The sequence below is a fragment of the Eschrichtius robustus genome, chromosome 6 (genome assembly GCF_028021215.1).
Source record: "Eschrichtius robustus isolate mEscRob2 chromosome 6, mEscRob2.pri, whole genome shotgun sequence".
NCBI classification, from domain to species: Eukaryota; Metazoa; Chordata; class Mammalia; order Artiodactyla; family Eschrichtiidae; genus Eschrichtius; species Eschrichtius robustus.
The window spans coordinates 52,455,566-52,473,909 of NC_090829.1; the positions used below are offsets into that span (position 1 = coordinate 52,455,566).

The 18,344-nt window shown below is 39.8% G+C and overlaps 1 protein-coding gene across 1 annotated transcript in view; it reads right to left on the reverse strand.

Annotated features, from left to right (window-relative positions):
• The window catches only part of NCEH1 (neutral cholesterol ester hydrolase 1), a 64,737-nt gene that overhangs the window by 45,326 nt on the left and 1,067 nt on the right, over nucleotides 1-18,344 (reverse strand). The window lies entirely within an intron of this gene.

Sequence of the window (18,344 nt, forward strand, 5' to 3'; positions counted from 1 at the left end):
TGTGATCAAGCTGAGGATCACATTTCGTTCATAAACAAGATGAGACTATAAAGTAATGAGAATGACGTTGACATGCACCACATGAAATGGCTTGGAATGAAATTTCTTAAAAAATATTTTAGGGCTTCCCTGGTGGCGCAGTGGTTGAGAATCCGCCTGCCAATGCAGGGGACACGGGTTCGAGCCCTGGTCCGGGATGATCCCACGTGTCGCAGAGCAACTAAGCCCGTGTGCCACAACTACTGAGCCTGCACTCTAGAGCCCGCGCGCCTAGAGCCCGTGCTCCACAAGAGAAGCCACCGCAAAGAGAAGCCCCTGCACTGCAACGAGAAGCCCCTGCACTGCAACGAAGAGTAGCTCCCACTCGCTGCAACTAGAGAAAGCCCACACGCAGAAACAAAGACCCAACGCAGCCAAAAATAAATAAATAAAATTTAAAAATATATATATTTTAGACAAGTTCTGAGTATTAGCGATGGCATCATCATTAAAGTTTAGAGGAAGATACCTGGAGGAACAGGCACTCTACTAACAAGTCACTATATTTCCCTTTGAAGGGTAGTGTAGCAGATTGGAAAGACCAAGGGATTGAAATAAGAGACTCGGTTAAAATTCCTTCTTAGTAGCTTACCAGCTGTATGAGTTTTTAAAAAATACTTTACCTCTCAAGTATTTTTTTTTTTAATGAAAATTTCTTTAAATGTAAGAATATATAGTGTGACAGCAGGAATTACACTTGTTTACCACTTTTTCCCCAGAGTAGAGCTGATACAAAATACATATGCAATAAATAGTCACTGAAGGAATGAACAAAAATTCTAATGTCAACTGTTTTCAAAGAAATTACAATTAAACAAGGTATCCATGCAAGCTATTAAATTAACAAGTTTTTAAAAAAATCAATTACAACAGTTCACGCTGGAAAGAATATAGCACGACTGGCATTTTCTCACATTGTTATTAATCATATAAACAGGAAAATAACTTGGAAATAAGAAGGAGGATCTGCAAAAATATTTATACTCTTTGATCTAGTAGTTCTAATTTGGAGGAAACTCTTGAGGAAAAATCCTAAAAGCAAAAAAGATTATAGACACAAATATGTTCACTGTAACATTACTTATAATAGCAAGAAACGAAACAGTCTAAGTTTCTTGCAATAGGGAAATAGTTATGTTAAAAATGGCACCTGCTCTTTGATACGTCCATTACAAAGAGAAAGGAATGCTATGCAGTAATAACGTGGTATATCCTTCTGGTATAATGACAAGTAAATTAAGTTGTGCATAAAGTTGTATAATATGACAGCATCTAACAAAAGACAACATATACACAAAAAGAGAGACTGAAAGGAAATATAACAAAAAGCAAATGGTGGCTGTGTTACAGTTAGAGTAGGTGAATTTTTCTATTTTCTAAATTTTCTATAGCATAATTATGTACCTGTTATAGTATATGAAATAATCCAGTCCTCTAATTTACTAAAGGAAATATGCGTCTACAGGAAAAATTTTTAAGTGGCTGTGATAGCCAGAGATTATAGAACTTAAAGAACACTCTCAGGCTACCCTGGTGGCGCAGTGGTTGAGAATCTGCCTGCCAATGCAGGGGACACGGGTTCGACCCCTGGTCTGGGAAGATCCCACATGCCGCAGAGCAACTAGGCCCGTGAGCCACAACTACTGAGCCTGCGCGTCTAGAGCCTGTGCTCCGCAACAACAGAGGCCGCGATAGTGAAGAGGCCCACGCACCGCGATGAAGAGTGGCCCCCCACTTGCCGCAACTAGAGAAAACCCTCGCACAGAAACGAAGACCCAACACAGCCAAAAATAAATAAATTAAAAAAAAAAAAAGAACACTCTCCACTCTCTGACATCCACCTACTGCTCAAACACACCCTATACCTACTCATATTCCCACACACTACTTCCCTGTACACACCTTTGCCTATAAACCTTGTCTGTCTTGCCCATGAAGTATTTACTTTCCTCAAAGATAACAGAAGGCTGAACTGCAGGGCTCCATTTGCTAATGGAATTTCTCCCGCTTGACCAAATTCCAGTTCCTCCTTCAGTGTCCATCTCAAATGCACCCTCCTCTGTGACACCCTATCCAACTCACTCCTCAGACGGTTGCTCCTGCCTCAGTGCTCTCTAGGACTTGGTTCAAGTTTCTATTTTTGATACTTGCTGTATTGTCATTATGAATTTTCTAGAGCTATCTCCTTCACCTTTGTTCTCCTTGGTCTATCACACTGCCTGGTACATAATTAGTGCTCAGTATAATTGCTGAATGAATGGCTTATATTGCTGACTATGCTTTCTTTCACTGTTGCTTCCAAGTTCCTGCTTTCTGAAAAAGCAGGCAGCTTACCCCTTATCATTTCCTACTTGGGCTCTTCAAGGAAAGGAAACAGGAATCCAGGGTAAAAGCAAACACATTTTGCTCTTTGGTCCTACTGATGATGATGCCTTATTTGAGAAGTAGGATGTTCAGGGAAAACTTCCTGGCCGGTTGTTATCACCAACCCTCTTTATTGTGGAAGCTGTCCAGGGATTTTTGAATCACTCATCATTGAGTCACTCAGCAATTATGGGAGAGTTTACTTTCTGCCAGGTACTTTTAGGAGCTGGGTACACAGCAGGGAAGCCCACAGACCTGCTCCTTCCCCTCACAGAGCTTCCAACCTAGCAAGGGAGACAGGATTACTTAGAGAGACAAATTACTTAGGAGTAATTAAAGAAACAATCACCAATAGCAGTATGTTCCATGGAGGGAAAAGTCAGGGTAGAGTGAGAGAGGAAAATAGGGGTGAGACAGAAACTAGACTGGGTGGTTAAAACAAGAGGTCTCTAACCAGACACCTAACTCCTTTGATGACCATGCAAGAAGTTTTTGTCTCAATTAAGGCACCATAGCTGCCAACAACTGCAGTGTCTGTTTCAAACTTTAAACAAAGAAAGACTTTCTGAAGCAGCACAGTAGGAACACAACAAGAAAAACAATTTCATTAAGTCAGTCTAAGACAAAAAGTTACTAAAACCAAACAACAGTAGAAAGATAATTTATTTTCAATCAAATTATGTATTTGCGGGCTTCCCTGATGGCGCAGTGGTTAAGAATCTGCCTGCCAATGCAAGGGACACGGGTTTGAGCCCTGGCCTGGGAAGATCCCACATGCCACAGAGCAACTAAGCCCGTGCGCCACAACTACTGAGCCTGAGCTCTAGAGCCCGCAAGCCACAACTACTGAGCCCACGTGCCACAACTACTGAAGCCTGCGCGCCTAGAGCCCTTGCTCTGCAATAAGAGAAGCCATGACAATGAGGAGCCCTCGCACCACAACGAAGAGTAGCCCCTGCTCGCTGCAACTAAAGAAAGCTTGTGCACAGCAACGAAGACCCAACACAGCCAAAAATAAATAAATAAATAAATAAATTTTTTAATCTATTTGGGCACCAGAAGTTAATGCTATTCTACTGGTTTATAACAGAGAATATTTTTAATAAGTAGATTAAAGCTTATTTCACCAAGTAGTACTTATTCTTGAAGAATCATATATTGGTTGTGTGTTTTCATAATCATATTAGCTTACTTAAAGTTGCCATAATTAAAACTGTGAAATGTATCTTAACAACACAAGATGAGACTAGTTCCACCCATGGCCCAGTTATACAAAGATCTCCTTCAAACATTTTATACCTTTCAGAAATGCAATAGAAATAACTCCCTGTATGTGTCATGCTGTCCCACCTCAGGGATATGCACCTGCTGTTCTTCTCTTCCTGCAATGCCCTTCCTTCTACACCTGTGTGATGTGTTTCTTCTCATCCTTCCAGACTCAGCTGAGCCAGTACTTCCTCTGGGATCCTCTGCCTGAGTTCCCCAGACACACAGAAGCTTCTTCTGCTGGGTTCCCACAGCACCCACTACGTACCACGAACCACAGCACTTAGTAGGTTTTGTTGGAAGTGTCTCCTTGGCTTTTCCAAACTAAAATGTGAGCACCTCAATGTCTCTGCAGTGTCTGACACCTTTCAATAAATTGCTGGAAGTATATCGGCACTTTAGAGAATGAACAATGCACCATTTTCCTCCATGAACAGAAAGAGAAAGAGGTGAAACAGCATAACACTATACATTAAGCATAATTTCAATAGTTACAAAAAGACCCTAAGGAAACCTGGCTCTCCCACATGCACTAAAAACCACAGGAACCAATCTGTAGTGCAGCAACTTTAAGGATCACAGGTGTATAGAACTTGAAAAATGCTACCCATGGTTGCTTGCCACTCTCTGAAATCTGAAAATGGAAATGAAACAAAACAAAAACAAAAACAAAAAAGGAGGGTGGGGGAGATAATGGCAGAAGACATTTAACCACTGACAACACCTAAATGAAAGTCCAACTTTTTAAGCAGTTTAAATTCTATGATTTGCCCCAAAATATGCTTTTATGGAGTCAGGAAATCATGTTACTGTTTTTAGAGTAACTGAAAATCACTTCCAAACAGGTTCCTTCTGTAGACATAACCAATAACAATGTTCTTCTTTTCATCCAAGATACATCTTCATTTAAGTTGCAGGATGGTGCCATTTGGATTAGCTATGTGAGGCAATAAGACTGAGAAGTTTTTGGTTTTGGTCAGTAGGGGGCCAGTAAGCCCTGAATCTGGCACACTGTGTGTCCCGTAAAATACTGGCCCACTATCCTTGACAAGAGTATAGCACATGCATTTAAATGGTACACTGCTAACTATAGGATTAATAGGCATCAACCTGCAAGGTAGCAAGTTTAATATTTACCTGATGTGAACCTCATTGGGAAGCAGACAGGATAAGCTACTTAGCCTGTAAGAGTCTAGATTTTAAAATATGTTTCCACATAGATGAACCAACCAACACAAATTTAGACATAGTTATTTGGGGAAGGGGTGTTTCTTGACTTTTTCTTTCCCCTTGTTTTTTATTTTTATTTTTAAATATATATTTACTTCTTTAATGTACTAAGTAGTTATATATTTATAATTATCATATATATTTATAGATAAACCTATTTAGTACCTCAGTAATATCCATCAGTAACTTCCATCTCAGGTTTTTTAATCGCAAGTTATAAAGGATATTCTGGCTATCTCCTGTCATAAGTGATAGCCCAATAACAACACTGCCAAAGTCAAACATTAGTTTTGGCAGAAATCCTTGAAATCATTCCAATGAAGAGGATACAGGTTGAGACAGTGAAATGTAAAAGCCACTGTTGCCTGGAAGCACATTTTGTGGCTGATCCCCTGAGAGGTCCACCAGGATGCAGAGCTGATGGGCTTGATTCCATCCTCAGATTCCTCATTTCTCAGGAGAATTCGACACAGATGACCACCCGCTCCTAGTGGAGCTCTTCGGTGGTTTTTGGTTTCTTTGACACTCTTGTTTCCCCAGTTTTCCTTTGTTCTCTGATTGCTCTATCTCCTCTGCTGGCTCCGCCTCTTCTCCTCAACTCTAAAACTGTTCTCTTATTCAACACTGTTTCCTTAGGGAACTTTCATGTCTTTAGGGGATTTCAGTTACCAGTGACCTGCCAACAAATTTCTCCATATTTCCTGGATTTTCCTTTATATAATTATTTGCCACATATTTTTGGCTCAGTGTTGTAGCTCCAGGAAGGCCAAGTGCTATTTGTTTTGTGAATTGCTATAACCCCAGTGCCCAGCACTTAATGATTGCTCAATTAAACAGGTGATAGAGGCCATGGTGAATTTCTTCTATTATGGTGGTCAGCTGAAGACACCTGCCTTTAGTATCCTTAGAGGTCAATGTCATATTTTCCAAGGTTATAGGCCAGATCTCTGGGCCCAACAGATGGCAATCATTTGAGCAAATCCAGAGCCCTTTGTTTAGGAAAGTATCTACCCTGAAGTAAAGTGCTTCTTTACTACCTTCACATTGTGGCATATGGCTCACCATCAGGGCAGAGTTCAAGTAAAGCACTTTAATTTACATAACAAAATGTCATGTCACCAACTGTACCTTAGGTACCTAAAGTCTAAAGAACTCTTTTCAGGTGACACATATTATTCTAAAATGAATTGATACCTTGGCAGAGTCTGATGAAGATCTTTGACGTAAGACAATGACAGTCTAAAAGACATTCAATTTCTTCAGCTTTTAGAGCACTAACTTCAAAGCCAGACTGCTTGAATTAGCGTTCTGGCTCCGGGAGTATGATCCGGGCAAGCTACTTAACCCCTCTCTGCCTCAGTTTCTTCATTTCTAATATAGGAATAATAGTACTTACCTCACAGGGCTGTTATAAAGATTGAATTAATATATATGTGAAATGGTTAGACTGTATGAGTTAGCTATGATGACGAAGACTCATATATCCAGTTAGAACATCAGCAAACTAAGCCCATGGACTCCAAAATTTTAACTGCACGAAGAGGTTTTTAGTTCTTGCTGTATACCAGTCACTGTGCTAAGAATTTTATATACACAATCACATTTAATCCATATAACAAGCCTTGAGGGGGGCACTGTCATTATCCCACTTTTATAGATGAGGAAACTAAAGCTTAAAGAGTTTAAGTAACTTGCCCAATTAGTCTCACGACTAGTGAGTGCTAAAGTCACGATTTAAGCCCAGTAGCCGTAGCCAACAGCAGTCCAGGTGAAAAAGATCTACAGCTGTATAGAAATCCACAAACCTGAGAGCAGTAGCTGATTGACAAGAATGATGTGAAAATTAAAAATAAAAAAACTGCATACTACTATTGGAGTATACTGTAGACAACTGCCAAAAATCAGACTTGGACCAAATATATTTCTTATGTGACAGGTACCGTTCCAAGTGTTTTACGTATTAACTACTGTGTGATGATGATGACAAACGATAAAGCTCTGTACACATTATCACATGCAATCTTCACCATAACTTTACGGGCTAAGTATCGTGACCACTTACTAGATCAGGAAACACGCATAGGTTAAATATACTCTTCAAGGTCATACAGCTAGTATAGCTCAAGCCTGGATTTAAGCACAGGTCTTCTTAACCCCAAAATCCATGCTCTTGGGGGCTTCCCTGGTGGCGCAGTGGTTGAGAGTCTGCCTGCTAATGCAGGGGACACGGGTTCGAGCCCTGGTCTGGAAGGATCCCACATGCCGCGGAGCAACTAGGCCCGTGAGCCACAACCACTGAGCCTGCGCGTCTGGAGCCTGTGCTCCGCAACAAGAGAGGCCTCGACCATGAGAGGTCCGCGCACCGCGATGAAGAGTGGCCCCCGCTTGCCGCAATTAGAGAAAGCCCTTGCACAGAAACGAAGACCCAACACAGCCAAAAATAAATAAATTAATTAATTAATTAATTAAAAAAAGAAAAATCCATGCTCTTAAACACCATGAAAATGGACCCCCAAATTTAGCAAATACACCATCAGTATCATGAGGCTCAAATAAGGATCTATAGTCAATTAAATATGGGACTCACTAAATATTCTCTCTTTAAAATTCAAAATACATGTTAGTATGGTAGGAATTCTGAAATGTTTCACAGTTAAAAAAGAAATCCTGATTTCTTTAACTCAGCATTTCCTAGTCTTACTTAATCATGGAACACTTTTCAATGTGTAACATATACTAAAACCCTCCAGGACTAAAATGTGTAAGTAGTACATAACACACTCCTTGCCTTCGTGATGCTTGTTCAATGTGGATTACACAAAAGATTTTAGAATGGAGTGGGCAAGTGACAAGGAGAGGAAGGGAGACTGAACAATCATAACAGGAAGCTGTGGAATACAGTTGAAAGGGCTGTGGAGTCCAGCAGACCTGGTTCACAGCCAGCCTCCCAGGCAGTCATGTGTTTGTGAACAAGCTACCCAACCTTGCTGAGCTTCTGTTTCCCTTCTCGTTAAGTGAGGACATTAACTGCCATTTCACAAGGTGGCTGTGTTTATTATTCAATAAATGGATCCATTATTATGCAGATATCTGCCAGTAATCTTATTCTATTAAAAGCAGATCATCTTTTAAAAGCAAAATTGATTTGTCTTGCTAACAAAGTCAAGGAAGCAGGGATTACTGCTGCTCTGGAGTTGCTTCTAACAGGGAAGAACTATGCCATGAAATGGCATAAAGTAGGAATAATGAAATAAACATCTTGCATTTTAGAAAAGTAGACTTTAGAATGGTCAAGGAAAAGGTAATTTGTGTCCTAGGGCAGATAAAATATTATGGGACAGGAAGCGCAGAAGAGAGTCGGTCAAATTAATTTCTCAGGGGACATTCATCAATTATCCATTGTGGAGGAAAAGAGAAAAGTAGAATGATACCAAATGAATGTGAGAATTTGCTAGTGATCTTTTAAGGAGATGGCCTGTAATTATAACTAATGTTTAGCTAGAAACACATGATTCATTACAAATTCAAAAACAACCATAAATCTACAAAAATATTATGAGGAAGTTAGAAACCCAGAAAACAGCAAGGCTTGCAAAAAAAAAAAAGTTGCAAAGGACAACAAAAAGCCATTTGGGGATAAATTCAGAGTCAGAAGCACAAGAAAGCACCAGGTCTGCCCTTTGGGGCAAATGGAGTAACACAGAGGCTTGAAAGAAAGCAGAACTATGAATTCCTATTTCCTCTATCATGAATGATCTTCAAGCCTCCCCTCTCAAAAACCCAAAAAACAAAAGCCCTAAAATAGTAAGAGAAAAATTGTCTATGATAGGTGAGAAAGCTTATGATTTGGTGGGGAGCTTGTACGTAAAGAAATATCAACATTAGGAAAGAAACATACAAGGGCCATAAAAGAAAAACGAAATGCTAGCAGAGTATAGGAGAGAGAAATTAGGATTGACTGGGGAAAAAGAGGAAGTTTCCAAAAGAAATGATTTTTGAGTAGGTGTTGAAAGACATGTGGGATGTTGGCTAAAGTAAGAGGGTGGGAGGGCATGTGAGGCAGAGGTGACAACAGGAGGACAACTGTCAGGATTATCATGGGAACACTGTGAGGCTAGATTCAGCAGCGTGGTACCAGGTTGGAGCAGACCCTAAGTGCCAGCTAAGGAACTTAGTACATTTATTTGGCCACTATCCTAGGGAACAGGAATTCCGCCTGGGGGTGATGGATGGGAGCTGGTTCCCTGGAGGGTTAACAGTCAAATCTGGGCAGAACAGGGAGCACAGGAATCACTCCATAACTTTGCGTTGATTATGCTGATCAATGCAAGTCACAAAAATGCAGGCTGAGCATATGTCCAGATTTGTCTGGGAATAGTTCTGGTTTAAAATGGTTGTCCTGGCATGATTACTAACAGCAGCCCCTATCACTCTCAAAAATGTCATGGTTTGGACAATAAATTATGTGGCTACCTAGGTATATGTAACTCGGGGACTGTATGTTTGTGTTTAATAGCAGTAATAATAAACGTGTATTTAAATAGTTACAAACTGTAAGGAAGAGAGCTTCCCAACAGGTCGGCTGCTAATGGGTTACAGATGAGCTATAAGATATTGATGGTTAGGTGTTTTACAGAGGTTAAAAACTTAAAACTATTTTTTATAACTATTCAAAATTTGTCAGAGTTGGCATTCTCTTTGAGAACCATTTGTATAATTTTCTTTCTGAATCTTGTGAATTCTGTCATTCAAGCCCTTATAGATTCCCCTGGTATTTCCTCCACTTTTTCCTGGCATACAAAAGTCATCAAGTCTCTGACATGAAAAAAGATTGGGAAACACCAGTGTAGATTAATTTAATGGTAGGAGCTCAAAAAAAAGTCAAGATACAGTGTAGTTGTGATAAAGTTATCATGAGCATTCCCACGTGCATGGCCACAGCTATGAGGGGCCTGTCAGAGAACAAGCACCAGGGACAAAAACGGGCAAATCCATCATGGAGGACTTTGTTTTCAGGTCACCCTGGCCCAGCAGTGAGAACACGAAATTAAGAGTCTAGGAATTTTTATTCTAGTTCTGTTTTGCCATTATAACTAATCATGTGACCTTGGGGATATCATCGACCCTTTCTGAACCTGTTTCCTCACTTGACAAATGGAAGTAACTAATGCCAGCCAGTTACTCATTGTAAAAATAAAGTGAGATGCTGTAAGTGAAACCCTTTGTAAAACCTGGAGTGCTACATACATATACGGTATAACAAAAAGTTATGTTCTTTAGGGTCTCATTTCTACGAGGGTTAGCCTCCTCCTCCTCTTACTGGTGAGCCTCTGGGGTTTCCTTGGTAGGATCACCAATCCTCCTCTCCCCCCACACACATTCATTCCCACCACTCCCACCACCACCCCTTGACTGACCTCTGCCAAATCCATGTCTCAAGCCCAGCTGTCTCTCTCTCTCTCACTCCCAAGCTCTGGTCTTGTATGTGCAAACTATTTATGAACAGCTATCCTTAAACCAGTCCCACGGACACTTCAAAGCAAGGTGCCAAACTCTATTACCTTCACCCTCAGCTACGCTCCTTTTCCTAATCAGGGTCATCATCACCATTCACCCAGTTACTCCAGAGTCTGTCCCAAGAGTCATCTTTGACTCCTTTCTCTCCTTCACTCCATATTAACCTCCCACGCCCCCTCCATCAGCAACTCTGGTCAGCCTCACTCTAAACCAGTTCCATTTTATTAGTTCATGCCCACCCCTCTTACCTGGATAATTGCTTCCAAGTGGTCTTTTGCCCTCATTTGGTTTCTTAAACTCTAGTCTCTATACTGCCACTGAGAAAGACTGTTCTCAAACACAGATCTGAGCATGTGATTTCCCTACTAAAAATCTTTTTCAGTGGCTCCTTTCTTGGCCCACAGAGCCCTTCATTACCTGGCCTGTGCTTCCTTCCTACCTCATCTCTCTGACTTCTGAGTTTTATGCTCCAGCCACTCTGAACCACTTTTAGAGACTTAGCTTGTACCATCCTCTCCCATTGGAACAATCCCTTTGGCTGGAATGCCCTTTTCACCCTCCTTTCTCTCCCTCTTCTCTTCCCCACCTCTTCCACTCAGCTAGCTCTTACGGAAAGTCAACCTAGCACAATGGTTGAACTCTTGAACTCACAGTAAGGCAGGCTCGAGTTGTATTGTGACTCCACCTCTTATAAGCTTTGTTATCACGAGCAAGTTACTTTTCTTCACAGTTCAGTTTCCTCGCTTGTAAGATAAGGAAAATGAGAACGTCCATCTCATAGAATTATAGCATGGATTAAATGAATTGCATGTAAAGCACATAGCACAGTATCTGGCACAGAGTAAATGCTGAGTTATATCCTTAATAGATGTTATTTTTACCATAAATGCTCAACCTTGAGAATTCACAGTAGATATGAATGTGAAAGGGAGACATCTGTTCCTAATGCCCAGGTCAACATTAGATGTCCTTTTTAAGGCTCCTATAGCAACCCACAAATGCCTCCATCATAACTCTTCCTCTAACAGTCAAGTGCACAATCTGTAACTGTCAGTAGGTTTATCTCCCTTCACTGGACTGTAAACTTCTCCAGATTAGGTGTGTGTCTTATTCTGTTTCACCAACTCCTAGCATTAGGGTTCAGTTAATATTCATTGAATTAACGATAACTTCTGAATTTTAATTTTGTTAAGGATAGGATATTAAAGTAGGATTTTAATTTCATTTTGGAAACACTGAAAGATAGATTGTTAAAATTTCATAATAAGACAGATTAGGTAGGGGATATAGCTAGGTTTGCCACTTGGAAATTTAATTATATGTCTTAATTCTTTATAAATATAAATGAAGAAGAAAATAAGTGATAGTTCCCATATAGTTTCACTTGGCAGTAAAAGTAAAAATATGCTCACTAATTTAAAAGAAGTAATTGTGCATTAATAGAATGTTTAAGAACAATTATTACACTTTCACACCTCACAGAAATGTTTTCATATCAAGCTCAAGCCACATGTTAGAAATAGGATGTCCCATTAAAATAAAGTAATAATAATGGCATTTCTGTGCTCAGGGCCATATTTGTAGAGTTCTGGGAAAAATAAAAAGGAGAATTATAAATTAGGTATTGTCTTACACACTTGTAGCTGATTCAATCTGACCTTGATGTTTGATTGTATTCACCGGCAGGTACTGTCTACCAACTCATATTGAGCACCTGTCAGAACTAATGCTGATTAAATACTGTGCCCTTAAGCTATTCTTAAAGCCATTCTGCTGCCAGGTGTTTAAAGAAAATCCCATTAAATCAGCTAAAAATTGTGCTTAGTGAAATCTCTAATTTACATGAAGAAATATGTATCAAGGCAAATATAGAAGGCAGTAGGCAAAAGTTATTATTTACTAATGTTTTAAAGTTAAACTTACGTGACAGTAGTAAACATTCCAGTTCATGAATGGTTATAAAAAAGGTTACCAAGTTGGAATTCTGCATGGCATCCAGCTGAGCTGTCATTTAAACCATACCCACACAGTCCAAAGGCACATGCACAGAGAATTCAGGTGAGGTCACATTAGATTTCAACAAGTTTGGAGATATTTTACGGGATGAAAAACCTTGCTCAACTAGTCCAAAAGCACTGCCATTTATAAGAAATAAATAAAGTCAGCAGAAATACCAGGTTCAATAATCCCTCTTTTATATTATGTCATCAAAAAGATACGTAGGGTAAGAACTAGAAAGCTAGGAAATAATCGAGGTAAGACAAGCCACACTCTGGCTCTGAATTCTTTTGAGATACCATTATTACCTTTAGTCACCATCTTTATCACCCCTCTGAACTGTACATAACCACTCCCTCCTATGAGCTTCTGAAAAAGTTGTCAGCTCTTGTCTTTTTTTTTACATTTTATTTTATTTATTTATTTATTTTGGTTGTGTTGAGTCTTAGTTGCGGTACATGGGATCTTCATTGCAACATGCAGGATCTTTCGTTGCAGCACGTGGACTTCTCTCTAGTTGTGGTGCAAGGGCTCCAGAGTGCATTGGCTCTGTAGTTTGTGGCACACAGGCTCTCTAGTTGAGGGGTGGGCTCAGTAGTTGCAGCGCATGAGCTTAGTTGCCCCGCAGCATGTGGGATCTTAGATCCCCAACCGGGGATCGAACCCAAGTCCCCTGCATTGGAAGGTGGGCTCTTAACCACTGGACTACCAGGGAAGTCCCTTGCCTTTTCAATAGCTGTATATTAACATGGCTTCTCATCATACTAGGCTGCAATTTGTTGTAGGTCAGACTCAAACAGTAAGCTTTCAATCTGTGTTACATCTAAGTGACTGAGCGTGAAGCCTGCTATCGTCATAGCTATCAAAGGATCCAGGATGTGTTTTTAAAAGAAATGTATATATAGGGTTGGCCAGAAGGTTCTTTCGTTCGGTTTTTCCATAAGATGGCTCTAGTAGTGCTAAGTTGTCTTTAACTTCACTCGAAACAATTTTGTTAGATTGTATTGTGACAGCTGTCATATCAGCGTGCATTTTTAAAAAACTTATCAAAATTGGTGAATTTTCATTTTAATATTGAAGATGGAAGAAGAAAAGCAACACTTTCAGCATATTATGCTTTATTGTTTCAAGAAAGGTAAATATGCAAATGAAACACAAAAAAAGATTTGTGCAGTGTATGGAGAAGGTGCTGTGACTGATCAAACACGTCAAAAGTGGTTTTCAAAGTTTCGTGGTGGAGATTTCTCACTGGATGATGCGCCACGGTCAGGTAGACCAGTTGAAGTTGATAACAATCAAGTCGAGACATTAATTGAAAACAATCAATGTTATACCACATGGGAGACAGCCGACATACTCAAAATGTCCAAATCAAGCACTGAAAATCATTTGCACCAGCTTGGTTTTGTTAATTGCTTTGATGTTTGGGTTCCACATAAGTTAAGTGAAAAAGAACCTTCTTGACCATATTTCCGCATGCAATTATCTACTTAAACCTAACGAAAACGTTCCATTTTTAAAACAAATTGTGACGGGAGATGAAAAGTGGATACTGTACAATAATGTGGAACGGAAGAGATCGTGGGACAAGCGAAATGAACCACCACCAACCACACCAAAGGCCAGTCTTCATCCAAAGAAGGTGATGTTGTGTATATGGTGGGATTGGAAGGGAGTCCTCTATAATGAGCTCCTTCCGGAAAACCAATTAATTCCAACAAGTACTGCTCCCAATTAGACCAACTGAAAGCAGCACTGGATGAAAAGCGTCCAGAATTAGTCAACAGAAAACACATTATCTTCCATCAGGATAAAGCAAGACTGTATGTTTCTTTGATGACCAGGCAAAAACTGTTACAGCTTGGCTGGGAAGTTTGGATTCATCCCCCATATTCACCAGACATTGTACCTTCAGATTTCCGTTTATTTCGGTCTTTACAAAATTCTTTTTTTTAATAAATTTATTTTTTATTTATTTATTTCTGGCTGCATTGGGTCTTCGTTGCTGCGTGCAGGCTTTCTCTAGTTGCAGCGAGCAGGGGTTATTCTTCGTTGTGGTGTGCAGGCTTCTCATTGCGGTGGCTTCTCTTGTTGCGGAGCACGGGCTCTAGGTGCTCGGGCTTCAGTAGTTGTGGCACACAGGCTCAGTAGCTGTGGCTCACGGGCTAAGTTGCTCTGCAGCATATGGGATCTTCCCGGACCAGGGCTCGAACCCGTGTCCCCTGCATTGGCAGGCGGATTCTTAACCACTGCCCCACCAGGGAAGCCCCAAAATTCTCTTAATGGAAAATTCCCTGGAAGACTGTAAAAGGCACCTAGAACAGTTCTTTGCTCAAAAAAGATTAAAAGTTTTGGGAAGATGGAATTATGAAGTTGCCTGAAAAATGACAGAAGGTAGTGGAACAAAACAGTGAATACATTGTTCAATAAAGTTTTTGGTGAAAATGAAAAACGTGTCTTTTATTTTTACTTAAAAACCAAAGGAACTTTTCCCCAATATTTTTGGGAATTCCCTGGCAGTCAGGTGGTTAGGACTCGGCACTTTCACTGCCTTGGCCGGAGTTCAGTTCCTGGTCAGGGAACTAAGATCCCACAAGCCATTCAGCACAGCCAAAAAAAAAAAAAAGAAAGAAAGAAATCTATTTTCTTCATAGAACAATTACTAAAATATTAATCACATTGATATGCATTGCACATCAATTCTGCTTTAGAAGTAGAAAACCTACCACAAAAAAGTTTTTAATTAATTTCTTATTCCATGTTCATTGTAGAAAAACTAGACTATACAGATAGGAAAACTGAAGATATAATCTTATGGCCCAGAAAAAAAACACTACATTTTAAATTATATCCTTTAGCTCTTTCTATACATCTATATATAGATATATAAAACTGTATGTTTTGATAAATAGATATTTTAAATGGGATAACAGCATATATGCTGTTTTGTAGCATTTTCCCACTTAACACACAGTACAAATCATTTGTAGACCATTAAACTTTATTTTTACAACTTAAATTTTTTTACTGCATAGTTTCCAAAATATGGGTTTACCATATTTACTTAATCTCTTATTGTTCTTAAATTCTTTTAAATAACTGCAAAAAAAGGAAGAGAAAGGTTGCTGAATGTTCCCTCATATTTCTCATAAATGGCAGTGCTTTTGGACTAGTTTAAAAAGATTTCTGTACCTGTGAAATGTTTCTATCTTTATAGCTACAGCTTTGACTATATGTATAATTACTTAAAATAAATGCATCCAGAGGGATTTCTGGGTCAAAGAATAAATGCTTCTACAGCTTCTAATGGATATTGCCAAACTGCCCTCAAAAAAGTTGTTAAAATTTACATTTTCTCCAGCAGTGTATACTTCTCAATATCTCTACCTGTACTGGGATTACCATTTTTAAAAAGTCTTTGCTTGCACAGCATTTTGAAATGTCTTCAGAACCTCCCCCAAACTCCCTCCTTTTGTTCTTCTAGTCTCCTGCTGCCCAATCTTCATCTAAACCTCTCTCCACTGTCCTTCCCAGATCTATTTTTGTTTGTGCTTTTCCACTGCTCAAGTCTTACAATGGCTTTGCTATAACACTGAAAGTTGCCTAGCTAGTATTTTATCCCCTTAGACGCTTAGAGCCAAAGTATCAACCAACAAATCTGATAAACGAATCCATGCTAATGTTAAGGGGCTCATTTCCAGCCACATGTGTGAAATATAACTAGAGCAGTTTAACAAAAATATATTATCTACATCAGCAGTGCATTTTATTTAACTTACAGGGCAGTGGTTCTCAATTTTGCTGCACATTGAAATCACCTTGGGAACTGTTAAAAATACTGCTGCCTGGGACTCATCTCCCAAAGATTCTGAATAAATTTGGTTTATTGTGTGACTTGGGCTTTAGGATTTTTGAAGATTCCCTAGGTGACTCTAATGTAGCATCTGTGTTTGAGATGACTTAAGATCCTAAGTAGTTTCTTCTTACGTAATACTGGAGGATGCCAAGGAAGAAAAGTATGAGGAACATAATCTCAATAATCTGACTCATCTGCAGAAGATAAAGGAGATTAGAAGGGGCAGCCAGGGGTGAATCATTTGCCAATGACAACAGGATAAGAGTAGCATTCACTTTCTTGGCCCTGCGGCATCTTAGTTCCCAGACCAGGGACTGAACCCGCACCCCCTGCAGTGGAAGGGCAGAGTCTTAACCACTGGACCACCAGGGAAGTCCTGAGCAGTCACATTTCTTGATGCTAGGCAGGTGCCTGCTGTGTTAGGAAGCAGGCCAAGCCTTATCTTTGAAGTATTGATAGCCTTTGTAGCTAAGCTAATCAACTCAAACGAAAATGATTTGGGTAACAAATGTTATGCCATGCAATTTAGTGACAGCATTCCAGGTTTCATTCCAGGAGGTAAACTACTTCCAGTTTGCATTTGCTTTATTGTTTCGACAAAGTTGGGCAGTACCACAGATTTTCCCCACAACCCATAGTGGCCCTTTGGGACAACTGTTAGAAGAATAACTACAACCAGTTCTAGCCGCTTAAATACATTATAGCACTCTTACAAAGTAGCTATTAGCCCTATTTTACAAGGAAAGCTGAGGATCAGAGAAGGTTAGTAAATGGGCTGGCCTCAGAGCCAGCAAGTGGCCTGGCTGAGGTGGGATTCAGGGAAGCATGACTCTTAACTTTAACAGTCATATTCTATTTACTACCAAGTGTCAAACCATGTTTTTCCTTTTCCCCAGGACAATTTGAAGTGACAATGGTAAATTGCTTTCCTGGGTAGAATATGCTTCCTTGTGGTCTGAATGAGCTTTCTGATATTTTACAATTCAGAAGACAAGTGATGAGAGCCACTTCTGTGCTAACCCACCTCCGGCCACAGTGTCAAGTAAGGACACTCTGTTACCTTATCTATCTCTGTGACCCGGCATTACAAACATTATCATTCCCAAACACCAGCTGAGAGCATACTCTGCAGAGGACTGTAAGATCCAAAGGCCTTAATGGGTTGGCTGCTTCGTTGGGGAAGAAAAGCTTTTTTCCAAACCTGGCTTTTCCCAAATTACTTATGATAGGGAAGATTTGCTTGGTGACCAGAAAAGGAAGAATAATTTCTGTGGCCAACATAGTAGTTTGACTCTTTTTTTTTTTTTTTCTGTTTTTCTTATTATTATTATTAGTCATTATTCTTTTTATTGTAGAGGGCTATTTAAGCCACCCAGGTAAATACCATTGTACCCTAGAATCTTTAAAGGGTTTTACTCCTCAGCTACGTAATTTCTGGAGGAAGAGAGTGATTGTAGGGCTTCCTGTACGAAAATTGCCTTTCTTGGAGCCAATGCTAGAGAAGGGGATGGTAATTCTTTCACCACGTCAACACTATAGTAAGCAGGAGGTCAGGAAGAGGCTCTATAGCCTCGATGGGCCCTACCTAAGAGACAACAGGGGACTTAGGGGTGGAGAACGATGCTGGATTCAAGAAAAGCAAAGTCCTAGAAATGTGCTACAATACCCTAGTTAAGGGACTTTTTGATAGGACAAAGCTTCAGAGACTATGTAATCCTACACACAATTAGAACAGACAGGGAAAAGGAACATCGACCCTCTAGGAAAATCATGTGTTTTTTTTTTTCTCTCTAGTTGTCATTCTTGAAAGGAGTTTACCAAAATAACCCGAGATTAAAGCCCAAGGTTGGGGGAAGGGAGGACACTCGGTTTTGGAGGAGGGTTAGGAGTTTAGATAGAGCAGGATGCTTAGAAATACTGTTCAGTCATAGGGCTCAGCCTTGACTACAGATTGTAGTTTAGATTTTAGATTGTCTGGCACTAAAAATAATGCCTCTTACATAGAATAAACCAGAAAGTTACATTTTCCTGTCTACGGGGTTAAAGAAATACACACCCATGACACAGTAGAGAG